The sequence below is a fragment of the Neophocaena asiaeorientalis genome, unplaced genomic scaffold, assembly GCF_003031525.2.
Source record: "Neophocaena asiaeorientalis asiaeorientalis breed wild unplaced genomic scaffold, Neophocaena_asiaeorientalis_V1.1 scaffold476, whole genome shotgun sequence".
Lineage (NCBI taxonomy): Eukaryota > Metazoa > Chordata > Mammalia > Artiodactyla > Phocoenidae > Neophocaena > Neophocaena asiaeorientalis.
In genome coordinates, this window is record NW_020172178.1 from 9,651,676 (window position 1) to 9,664,719 (window position 13,044).

Consider the following 13,044-nt stretch of genomic DNA (forward strand, 5'->3'; position numbering starts at 1 on the left):
ATATGTCCATGCCACTCTCTCACTTTGTCCCAGCTTACCCTTCCCCTGCCCCGTGTCTTCAAGTCCATTCTCTACGTCTGCGCCTTTATTCCTGTCCTGCCCCTAGGTTCTTCAGAACCATTTTTTTTTTTTTAGATTCCATATACATGTGTTAGCATATGGTATTTGTTTTTCTCTTTCTGACTTACTTCACTCTGTTTGACAGACTCTAGGTCCATCCACCTCACTACAAATAACTCAATTTCGTTCCTTTTTATGGCTGAGTAATATTCCATTGTATATGGGGATCACCCTTGTCTTTATTTTTTCAGTGTCTAGACAGGTAATTAACATATAGTAAAATCTACAATGTATGTTAAAAGCGTACAATCTGATGGCGTTTGCCCTATGCATACATCCATGAAACCATCTCCATTACCAAGGTAAGGAGCAGATCCACCCCCCAACGGGGTTAACGTGGCCCTTTGCGATTACTTCCTCCCTTCCCCAACGCCCGCCACCCCTGACACGAAGTTTTCTTTCTTGGAACATTTTCAAATGCAAATTCAATATCTTTAATGGATATAGGACTATTTGGTTTATCTATTTCTTCTCAGGGGAGTTTTATCAGTTTGTATCTTTCAAAGAGTTTGTTTATTTAATCTAAGTTGTCAGATTTATTGGTATAAAGTTATTCCATTATTATTCGTTTGGCATCTGTAGCATCTGTACACTGTCCCATCTCACATTCTTTTAATTTTTCAAAATTTTATTTATTTATTTATCTGCCCAGCATACGGGATCTTAGTTCCCCAACCAGGAATTGAACCTGTACCCCCCTGCAGTGGAAACTCAGAGTCTTAACTGCTGGACCGCCAGGGAAGTTCCCTCCCCTTCTTTTTTTTTTTTTTTTTAAACCCAAACTCCCTGATGGTTTTCAGGGAGGATTTTTTTTTTAAGATTTTTAAATTTATTTTATTTATTTTTAGCTGGGTCAGGTCTTAGTTGCGGCACCAGGATCTTCACTGAGTCATGAGGGATCTTTTGTTGTGGCGCACAGGCTTCTCTCTAGTTGTGGTGTACGGTTTCCAGGGCGCGTGGGCTCTGTAGTTTGTGACATGCGGGCTCTCTCATTGAGGCGCACAAGCTCAGTAGTTGTGGCGCATGGGCTTAGTTGCCCCATGGCATGTGGGATCTCAGTTCCCTGACCAGGAATCGAACCTGCATCCCCTGCATTGTAAGGTGAATCCTTTACCACTGGACCACGAGGGAAGTCCCCCCTCCCCTTCTTTTTTTTTTTTTTTTTTTTTTTTACGGGGAAGCCCCCTCCCGTTCTTAATATTGATGATTTTGTGTTTTCTCAGCCTGGCTAGAGGTTTATCATTTTTATTGATAATCTGAAAGAACCCACTTTGAGTTTGATTAATGTTCTCTATTATTTTTCTGTTTTCTATTTAATTGATTTCCACTCTTTTATCTCTGTTATTTCCCTTCTTCTACTTACTTTCGGTTTTGTTTGTTCTGCTTTTCTAGCTTCTTCTTTTTTTTTTTTTTTTTCGGTACACTAGCTTCTTAAGATGGTGTCTGTTAGGCCATTTGAGGTTGACCCAAAGCTCCCTGAAGCTCTGTTCATTGTTTTTTTTTTAATATTTATTTATTGATTGATTGATTTGGCTGTGCCAGGTCTTAGTTGCGGCACATGGGATCTTCGTTGCTGCGTTAGGGATCTTTAGTTGCAGCATGCAGGATCTAGTTCCCTGACCAGGGATGCAACCCGGGCCCCCTGCATTGGGAGCGCGGAGTCTTAACCACTGGAACAGGGGAGCCCCTCTGTTCATTGTTTACAGTTTTGTTTTCTCTGTGTTTCACTTTGGATAGTTTCTATTTCTAGCTAAATAATTGCTTCTTCTGCAGTGTGTAATTGGTATTAATTACATAAGTGTAATTGTCATCCTGGACATTATATTTTCCACCTATGGAAGTTCGATTGGGTCTGTTTAATAGTGTAATCTCTGCTTAATGTATTTAAGCATGCCTAGATCTTCTTGAACATACTGAAATAGTGACAAAAATAGTTTTAATGTTCTTGTGAACTGATTTTATCATCTGCATCACTTCTGGGTCTGTTTCTTTGTATGTGTATGTGTGTGTGTGTGTGTGTGTGTGTGTGTGCATGTTATTTATTTATTTATTGAAGTATAGTTGATTTACAGTATTGTGTTCGTTTCAGGTGTTCAGCAAAGGGATTCAGTTATGTGTGTATACATCTATCTATCTACCTATCTATCTATCTACCTACCTATCTACCTACCTATCTATCTACCTATCTATCTATCTACCTATCTATCTATCTATCTACATATCTATCTACCTATCTATCTATCTATCTACCTATCTATCTATTCTTTTTCAGATTCTTTTGCTTTATAGGGATATTGATATTGAGGGACTTCCCTGGTGGTCCAGTGGTAAAGAATCTACCTTCTAATGCAGGGGACATGGGTTTGATCCCTGGTCGAGGACCTGAGATCCCACATGCCACAGGGCAACTAAGCCCGCGCACCACAACTCCTGAGCTCGCACGCCTCAAAGAGAGAGCCCGCGTGCCACAAACTATAGAGCCCACGTGCTCTGGAACCCTCACGCCACAACTAGAGAAGAGAAAACCCACACGTCACAACGAGAGAAGCCTGTGTGCCGGAATGAAAGATCACATGTGCCTCAGCGAAGATCCCACATGCCGCAACTAAGACCTAATGCAGCCAAAAAAACCCCAAAAAACAAACCAGAATTAAAAAACCCCAAGATATTGAATATAGCTCCCCGTGCTATACAGTAAATCCTTGTCGTTTACCTGTTCTATATCTAGTAGCATGCATGTGTTGATCCCAAACTCCTAATTTATCCTCCGTTTCCACTTTGATAACCGTAAGTTTGTTTTCTATGTCTGTGAGTCTGTTTTTGTTTTGTAAATAAGTTCATTTGTGTTATTTTTTTAGATTCCACATTTAAGTGATATCATGTGCTACTTCCATCTGACTTACCTCACTTAGTATGGTAATCTCTAGGTCCATCCATGTTACTGCAGACAACATTGTTTCATTCTTTTTTATGGCTGAGTAGTATTCTGATATATACATACACAGAGATATCTCACATCTCCTTAATCCATTCCTCTGTTGAGAGACACTTGGGTTGCTCCCATGTCTTGCCTATTGTGAATAGCGCTGCTATGAACATTGGGGTGCATGCATTTTTTCAAATTAGAGTTTTCATCTTTTCTGGGTATACGCCCAGGAGTGGGATTGCTCTAACATATGGTAATTCTATTTTTAGTTTTTAAAAGAACCTCCATACTGTTTGTTCTCCAAACTGTGCGCCAGTTTACATTCCCACCCACAGTGTAGGAGGCTTCTCTGGGCCTGTTTCTGTTAACTGATTTTTCTCCTCATTTTGTGGTTTTCTGTTTCTTTGTGTGCCTGGTAATTTTTGATTGGCTGCCAAGCATTGTGGCTTTAAACACTGTTGGGTGCTGGCTAATTTTGTACCTTACAAACATTGTGAGCCTTGTCCCGGGATGTGCTTGAACTACCTGCAGAGAGTTTGATCCTTTTGAGGACTGCTTTTAGCTTTGTTAAGCAGGAGCTGTTCAACATTTATTCTGTTTTATTCTGTTGCCCCAACAATGAGGCAGCCCTCAAGTCCTCTACCCAACACCTTGCAAACAATGAGACTTATTCCTTCTGGTCAGTGGGAACACACACCATTCCCAGCATGTTTAAAATTTTTTTTTAATTATGGGAAAATATAGAATACATAAAATTTATTCTTTTAACCATTTTTCTTTTTTCGGTATCTGGGCCTCTCACTGTTGTAGCCTCTCCTGTTGCGGAGCACAGGCTCCGGACGCGCAGGCTCAGCGGCCATGGCTCACGGGCCCAGCCGCTCCGCGGCATGTGGGATCTTCCCGGACCAGGGCACGAACCCGTGTCCCCTGCATCGGCAGGCGGACTCTCAACCACTGCGCCACCAGGGAAGCCTTCTTTTAACCATTTAAAAATGCACAGTTCTGTGGCATTATGTACATTCACATCGCTGTGCAACCATTGCCACCATCCACCTCCAGAACTTTTTCTCATCTTGGGAAACTGAAACTCTTTCTCCATTAAATAATAGTTCCCCGTCCCCCTCCTCCCAGCCCTTGGAACCACTGTTCTACTTTCTGTCTTTAAAAAAAAATTTATTAATTTATTTGGCTGCACTGGGTCTTAGTTGTAGCATGCGGGAGCTTTGTTGTGGCGCAAGGATCTTTAGTTGCGGTGTGCACGCAGGATCTAGTTCCCCGACCAGGGATCGAACCTAGGCCCCCTGCATTGGGAGCACGGAGCCTTAACCACTGGACCACCAGGGAAGTCCCTCTACTTTCTCTCTTTCAGAGTTAAGACAGTCACCTCAAATGAGCAGAGTCGTACTGTATTTCCATCTTCTGTGACTGGCTTGTTTCACTGAGCAAATGTCCTCAAGGCTCATCCATCTTGTGGCAGGTGTCAGGATTCCCTGCATTCTCGAGGCGTGGAGCAGTGCTCCACCGTGTGGCGGGACCGCAGCTTGCTGACCTACTCCTCTGTCAATGGACACTTGTGTTGCCTCCACCTTTGGGCTGCTGTGAGCGATGCTGCTGTGGACATGGTGTGCGCACATCTGCTTTGGTTCCCACGTGGTTGAAACGCAGGCAGCTTTCCTTCTGTTGCCTCCCGGTGGCTCCTTCTCTGGCCTTGGGGAACGTCCTTTCCTTCACGTGCCGACGGGCACTGGGCTAGAGACTCAAGGGGCCCCTTTGCCGGTCTCCAGAGCTGTGGTGGTTCTGGCAGCTCTTCTCTCTGAGACTCTGCCCTGCAGACTCGCGCAGCCTTGGCTGCCCCAGAGTCCCGACGGTGTGCCCTCTGTCCGGGGATGCCTGAGAGCTCCCCCTGCTGCCCCCTCCACGTGCTGAGGCCCGTTAGCTCTCCCCGGCCAGTGGGCTGGGCCAGCGCACGCCCTGCCTCACCTGCTGCCCTCTCTCAGGGGTGCCTGTCCCGTCCTGCCTGAGAGCCAATGTCTGTGAACGGTTGCTTCACCCATTTTGTCCCTTTTTGAATACTTCTGGTGGGAGTGTGAATCTGGTCGCTGCTGCTCTATCTTGGCTCAAAAAGCCCCCCCGCCCCGTTACCGCAAGAATAGTGGCTCAAACCTCCCCCTGTGGTCTGCTGATTCTCTGCCATGGTCCTCTCCCAGAAATGTTTCTGGCTGTCCCCAAGGGACGACAGTATTGTGACAGACACACGTTTGGGGGGGTCCCCATCCTGCTCTCCTCTGGAACTAGATCTCTCCTGGACTCTTCGTGTTTACCACCCCCGATGCTGGATTTTCCTGGGGACTCGGATGTTCCACTGGCTCAGTGCTGGGGCATGGAGGCTCCATCAGATCCCACCTAAATCCACGTGTAGCTCGTCACACGTACACACAACTTCCCTGAGGGCCTGGCCTCAGCAGAAGTGGGTGGAGGTGGCCACCTCCAGGAGTGGTTCCTGAGGGGTGTCTAAGTGGCAGAGCCAGCTCAGTCCCGGCAGAGGGGACCCTCCAGGTACCTTGTCCTCCTCCCTCCAAGACTCAGCCTTCCTTTATCTCCAGACCAAGTCCCCATCGTGCCTGAAGAGTGTCTTGGGAAGATGCCCCAGCACACAGGCCAAGGTGACATGCCATGGGCAAGGTGACACTTGGCCATACATTTTGTGAAGTCTGGCTTCTTTAGTCTTTGCTCCTCATTTTAAAAACCATTCAGATAAGTGTTTAATTTTCCTTTGGAGTCACTTTGGTCTCAGACCGTGGGTGGTGGTATAAAGCACTCAATTGCTTTCTTTGTAATTTCCACTGGGATTTTTCTCTAGAGTTATTCAGAAGTATGTTTTCACTTTCATCTACATTTCTAAATTAAACAAATAATTTCTTTTAAAAGTGAACTTTAAGCGTTTATATAATTTAAAAAGTCAAATAATAATTGTAAAACTTGTTAAGAAAAACAGGAGCTTCCTGCCCCAAGTTAGCATACTATGTCATCATTCCTTTCTGGTACAGTTTTTAATTGAAAAAATAATTGCCTCATTTTTTAATTTGCATAGTTATGATGGAAGTTTATATCCCTTCTAAATGTGTTCAAACACATTATGTAATCTATATCCTTCCTTCCCTCCCTCCCGCCCTCCCTCCTTTCCTCCCTCCCGTCCTCCCTCCCTTCCTCCCTCCCTCTCTTCCTTTCTTCCTTCCTTCTTTCCTTCTTTCCTTCTTTCTAAGGCCTCCCTGTACAGTGCTCTGAATGCCTGCTCCAATCTGGACCCTTAGGACTCAGCTGACACCTGTAAACCTCTGTTCACCACCCTGGAAATGCCCTTTATCTCTTTCCCGGGTTGGAGTCCCATTTCCTTGATCCCATGTCCTCTTTTTCCTTGGTTTAATTCTTTATTTGGGAGGAGCCCATCTGCCAGGAGCTTGGAGAAAGGGAAAGATCAAAGGCCAAGTTTTTGTCTTCATTCTACTTTTCTACTCAGTTGATAGTTGGGCTGGGTATAGAATTCTAGATAGGGAAACTGCTCTATTCTCTTCTAGTTTCCATTTGCTACTGTTGAGAAGTAGAGGCCAATCTGCTTCTCGCTTGACATGTGGATTCCTCCCCCCATCGCAAGCTTTTAGTATCTTCTGTTTGTTCCTGGTGTTGTTTTGAGATTTCACAAAGATGTTGGTCTTTCTTTCTTTCTTTTTTAAATTGTGGAAACCATTAAATCCTCAGTCCTTAGTTCTGGGATTTTTTTTTTTCATTATTTCCTTACCCATATTTTTTCTGCTCTTTCTTCCTGCAACTACTATTATTCAGATATTGAACTTCTTACTCTAATCCTGTAATTTTCTTTTCTTTCTCCTCCCCTTATTTTTCTCTTTCTTTTTCTTCTACTTTCTGGGGTATTTCCTTGATTTTATCTTTCATCCTTTCGAATTTTATTTCTGTTATCACAGTTTTATTTTCCAAGTGCTTCTCTTATTGTTCTCTGAATTGCATCTGTACTTAAGTTCATGGAACTCGACGTCTTCTCTTCTTTCTTTGAGGAACCCCCATGGTCATGCCCAGGATGAGTGAGGTATGGTGGTTCATGAAGCATGCAGATGTCCTCGACATGGGCAGTGGTGTGCCTGGACCCTGGGGTCTGGAGGGCGTGGCTCCCTCAGCACCCCCATCTTTATCCATCCAGCACACCAGCTCATGCTGTTTGCATTCTCAGTGTGTGTGGTCCATCATGCTGTACGCTCTTGTGTAAGCTGTATTATGCACACACACACCCACCCAACCTGTGTTCAAAAGGGCAGCTTCATGTCCAGCCCTGGTTCCTGCAGATCCAGAGCTGAGCTGGACTCTGCCCCTGCCCTGGAGAGGTGAAGGGAGCTGTTTGTATGGGACAGTCACGCAGACGGGCTCCTCAGGGAGCAGCAAGGCCATTTCTGGCACGTTGTCAGGGCAGTGATGCAGCTGCGCTAGGGGTCTCCCAGGGCTCTCCAGCTTGCACCCCCTGCCCCCATGTGTGCCTCTACCCTGGTCATTGCCTGTCCTCGAGCTAGAGGTTGAGCCCAGGTCTTTGAGGGGTAGGGGGAGACGGAGCAAAAACGGGGGTGAGGGAGGAGGAAGGAGTCGGGGTGGGCTGAGGCCTGTGGGGGTGGGGGGGGACACAGGGAGGCACGTGGAGGGGATGCTGAAGAGGTCTCAGGGCTGGCACCTCTCACTCTCAGGGGTCTAAGCAAGCCCCTGCCCGTCTCAGGGCCTCAGTTTTCCTATCTGCATAAGAGGGAAACCAGACGGTTTCTCTCTTAAATACTGATGCATTCTTTTTCACCAGAGACTGTGGCCAAGGGGCGCCATCTGCCGGCCACAAGTGGCAGTGTCCCCATTGCAGCCGTGGCTGTGTGAACACAAGGGGATTGGCTTCCCAGAGTCCTGGTTCCTGCCCTCTGACCCCATCAACCAGGGAGTCGGGGAGGAGGGGTCTGCTGCTGCTACTTGGTGACTTTCCTGACTGGTTTCCTGTCTTCCTTAAACATTCACTGACACCTGGGAATCAGTGACACCTCTGCCCTGGAGGGACACAGGAACATGCCAGGTGCGGCAGGAGTACCAGGACTGGGGGACTAGTTCTGCCTAGGGCCTGAAACCTTCCTGGAAGAGATGGCATCTGAGTGCACCCTGAAGTTGGAGTTCGTCAGCTATGAGGGGGAAGTCCAGGCAAAGAGGACAAAAGAAGTTGAAGGAGCGGAGCCCAAAGAGGAGGAGGTCCAGGCTGGGTGCCTTGCGGGCTGGCTGAGGGACCACCACTTTCTGTGGGGCACCTCAGAATTTCTACTGGGGCTGGGAGCCTTGCAGGCTGGGCTGGAGGGCCAGAGTGCTCCTGTCATGGTGCGGCCACTGATTACAGGGTTTGGGGACCACTCGGTGCCACGTACATTTCCTCTCGGGAGCGAGGGAGGTGCAGACAGATCGGGAATGCTTCCATCTGGGCCAGGAAGTGTCCTCAGGCGGGTCAAACCCGCTGACCTAGGGCTGGGCTGGGCAAGTCATCCCAGGGTCAGGGTCTGACCCTGCAGCCTTGCTCTGGATCGGGTGGGAAGGAGGGCCAGTGTGAGGAGGCCAGAGCAGACATCCAGGTTGGGGGCCAGAAGGGCTGCACCCAGGAAGGGGATGGAGGGCAGGGGCCCCTCTGCAATGGGACTTCACACAGGAATTAGCAACAAAAAGCATGCCTGGGAATCACTCATGCCTTTATTTCTTCAACAACTATCAGTGGGTATCTACCCTGTGTCAGGTATGAGAGAAACAGCCGATTTTCTAATGGGGATGATGTGCAGTAAACAAGACAAATAAGAAACATTCATAGTAACGCATGGTAGGTGCTGAGGAGGAAAACTAAAGCATTGCAGTGCTGGGGAATATTGGGAGGGTTTGGGGTTTTAGGTAAGGTGGGTAGGGAGGGCTTTGCCAGGAAGGTGACCTTCCAGAAAAGAGAGAGAGAGCAGAGTGGATGTCTGGGGAACAGCGTCCCCTGCCGAGGGAACAGGAATGAGCCCCTGAGGGGGCCGTGCTCAGCAACAGCAAGGAGTCTGTGAGGCTGTGGGACGCTGGGGCTCCCAGGGCATGAGAAGGGAAGCAAAAGTCCTGAGCAGAGAGGTGGTGTGATATCACCCACCGTCTCGAAGGCACCCCTGGCTGCTGTGTTGAGAGCAGACCCAAGGAGGTGGCAGTGGTCACAGAGCCTCCAGTTAGGGGCCCCTGCAGTAAACATGACGGTGGCCGGGACAGGGCATGGGCAGCACAGGCTGTGCAAAGCAGTCTGACTCTGGTCATTGAGTCAAGGGCGCGGGAACAGGAAATCCTGATGGATAGGACCCAAGGGCGCCGAGAGCAAGCAGGAGTCAAGGATGACTCCAGAGTGATTGAACTGAGTGAACGAATGAGCGAGTGAATGATGGAAAACCCAGCACCCAGGAGGCCCCTCCTCCACTGCCCTTATCTGAGCCCATCCCCACGTGACTTGAAGAAAGGGCCAAGGGGCGGGCCCTTGCGCCACGGCGCTGGCCGAGGTGCTGAAACCACGGTGCTGGAGGTGGTCCCATCTCTCTGGGCCTGGGGCTCCTCCTGGCGTGGGGTGCTGGGCAGGGGTGCGGGGCAGAGAGCAGGGGGGGCTGGCCCAGTGACCAGTGAGGGTCCCTGTTCCACAGGGCGCCGGCCTGACTCTGCTGGTCTCTCTCTCTCTCTACATGACACACCCTTATCCTGCAGCCCACTGCGGCAGGGGTGGGGGTGGGGATGTGATCATCCTCGCCTCCTGCTTCTGACCCCCGGCTGAGAGCCCCCAGGTCAAGGCCATGTCCTGCCCTCCACAGCTGCACTACTGAGGCCAGGCCCTGGGGGTGAAGGGGCTACCTGCACAGACGCTGGATCCAGACGGCCTGGGATGCATTCTGGCAACTTAGTTCACCGCTCTGCCTGTTTCCTCATCTGTGTGCTGGGGATCGCAGTAACACCCCCTGCTAGAGTTGTTGTGAAAATTAAATGAGTGGCCCCCAGCACTCGGCCACCCCTGAAGGAGAACTGGGAACATGGCTGATCTTCTCCTGACCTGAAGCCTGCCGCCCTAACCCCCCCGGAGACCCTGCCCTGAGCCGAGGTGGGCTTCCCTTGCGGACACGGTGGGGCTGTCATCACGGGCCGCCCTCCTGAGGCACCCCTCACCCACCCCAGACATGAGCCCAGCCTCTTGGAGGGGTGCTGAGGGGGCGCCTGGCGAGCTGACCAGACTTGGAGAAGTTGGGAGGGGCCCAAGCCCCCCTTGAAATAAGGGGGAAGGTTTCTTTCCCTCCCCCACCCTGCCCATGGAGGGGAGGGAGGGGCTGCTCCATGCTGAGTGGGGTCCTAGTTCGAGGACCTCACATCATCTTATCTCTGGCAGCTTAGGCACTGCAATCCTTTTTTTTTTTTGCGGTACGCGGGCCTCTCACTGTTGCGGCCTCTCCCGTTGAGGAGCACGGGCTCCGGACGCGCAGGCTCAGCGGCCATGGCTCACGGGCCCAGTCGCTCCGCGGCATGTGGGATCTTCCCAGATCGGGGCACAAACCCGTGTCTCCTGCATCGGCAGGTGGACTCTCAACCACTGTGCCACCAGGGAAGCCCTGCAATCCTTCTTGAACTCTTTATTAAACACCCACACTCATGGTTTAAATGCCCTGCAGGAGTTAAAACCACACGGGGGAGGGGAGGCGGGGAGAAAGTGGAGAGAAGCCTCTCCCCGGCCCACCCTCTCCTCTCCGCAGAAGCAACAACTCCTACCTGTCCCTTGCATCTCTCCCAGGAAAGGTCCAGGCCTTTATGGGCATAAATGTTCTCTAGAAACGCAAACCTGGCCCTGCTGCACACTGTGTCTGGGCATCTTTCCAGGATCCCCTGGTTTTTGACCTGTGTCTACTGTCAGCGAGGATCGAGTATTAGAATCTGTTGGCCGTTTCCCTACTGGTCCCCTTTGCCACCATCATAGAGACTGCTGCCAGGCATTCATCTTCCAAAGTGCAACGTGGACGCATGTCAGGATGCCGGCCCAGCTCTCAGATTGCTGGCTGGAAGGGCTTGGCCCCTCTTAGAAAGGCTGGCTGGGGGTGGGCTGGAGACCACCCACAGGAACTTGGGTTGCATGTGGAGCTGGGGGCGTTTCCCAATGTCCCCAGCAGGTCGTGGTGAGGTGGGGGTATGGCTCAGGCTCCCCATGCCCGTGCAGGACTCTGACCACTGCAGCCTGGTGTCCTCCTGCTGTCCTGAAATACTGCCATGTGGGGTCTGATTGGAAGCCGAGTCCAGCAATTAATCCTGTCAGAGCTCCACTCAACTGCAGGGGTTTTTCTCCTTTGCTCCCTTGGCCTAGATTTCCCCTGGGACAGCTCTGACTGGCCGTGGCGTGCTTGGTAAATTAAATGTTAAAAAAAATCCCCACGATGGCTTTAATCAATCCACTGAGAAGGTGGCAGCCCCCTCCCAGAAGAGCGGGGTCCACTGGAGGAAGCGCCCCAGGATCAGGGTCTTGGAGAGGTGGGGAGGGAGGAGGGTGGGAGGTCCCCAGGGTGGCCTCCAGTGGCCGACAGGAGGGGCTGAGGAGGGGGAGTGGGCGACTCCGGGCCTCCTTGTGGCTTTTGCCCTGATCTCTGCCCCAGGCCAGGAGTGGCCATGGGGATGGGGAGGCGGGCAGCTCCTCCCGGGGTGTCTCTCCTGACGCGAGGCCCGGGTGGGGCAGAGCAGTGGTAATGGCCAGCCCTGCGCCGGGCAGATAAGGTGTTTACGATGAGCCCTTCAGGTGCAGTCAGGTGGAGACAATGTCCTCCAGTTGCCACTGGAGTGTCAGGGGAGGAACGCCGTGAAGCAGGAGGGTCTCCCGGCGGCGGAAGAGGGGTGAGTAGGGAGAGTCCATGGTCCTTTCCAGGGAGCAGAGGGGGCTGCGGGGCTGGCCCAGCCCAGCTGTCATGTCAGGCCATCTGCGCACCTGTGCCTCTGAAAGGGCCCAGCGCTGTGACGTCCAGGCCCTCGCTTCTCTGGTCTTCTCTCCATGCCTGCTTACCTTCCACATCCTGTTCAGGTCCATCTCCCCCGGCAGTGTTGCCTAATACCCACCCCGCTAACTCCCAAAGACCTCGCCGTGGGCCTAGGTTATTTAGGAAACCTTGTCCCGGGGCTCCACCTTCCCCAGGCAGGCGTCCCGCCGCCTGGCCTGCGCCCACAGAGGGCGCCCGTCAGCTTGCGAGGCTGGGGGGCTGCGCACTGAAGGAGCGCGGGATTCGGGCCTGAGTTTGTATCCCGGTAGAACCCAGCCCCTGCTCCCCGAGCGTCCCGCCACGGACTCCGAAATTTGGTCGCGCCTGGCGAATAGCAGGGATCCTTCAGCCCGCAGGAGTTCCAGGAACGGCCGGAGGGGTTCAGGTCAAGGGCAGAGAAGGCTGCAGGTGGCTGCGGAATCGGGGTGCTGGAGTGGAGGCGCTCTGAGGTCCTGGTGGGACGGGCCTTAAGAGTCCGTTGACCGAGGCTGGGGTGTGGGATGGGGGGCTTCCGAGGAGGGGGCCCAGACAGGAGCGCTGTGGAGCATGGGGAGAGGGGGGAGCGCAAGGTCACTGGGCTCCCTACACATGTCTAGGGACTGGGACCCCCAAGGCGCGGAGTCCCCAGGGCGGATTGGAGTGGGAGGGGTCACGACACGCCCCCTGTCCGCCGGGGTTTTGCGGAATCCCGCTAGGCGCTGCCGCCCGGACCCTGTGCTTCCCGGCCACAGCACCCGGTAGGAGGCGCGCGAAGCAAGGGGGTGCGGACCCAGGCCGGGTCCTGGCCCCCATCCTCCGCCCCAGGGCCAGCAGGGTACTCGCCCCCCGCCCTTCCTCCTCGGGTGTGCGTGTCCGGGAGTCTGGCTCGCCGCTCTGGCGGAGGGGGCGCTGTCGGCGCGGGCGGGCGGGGCCGGAGCG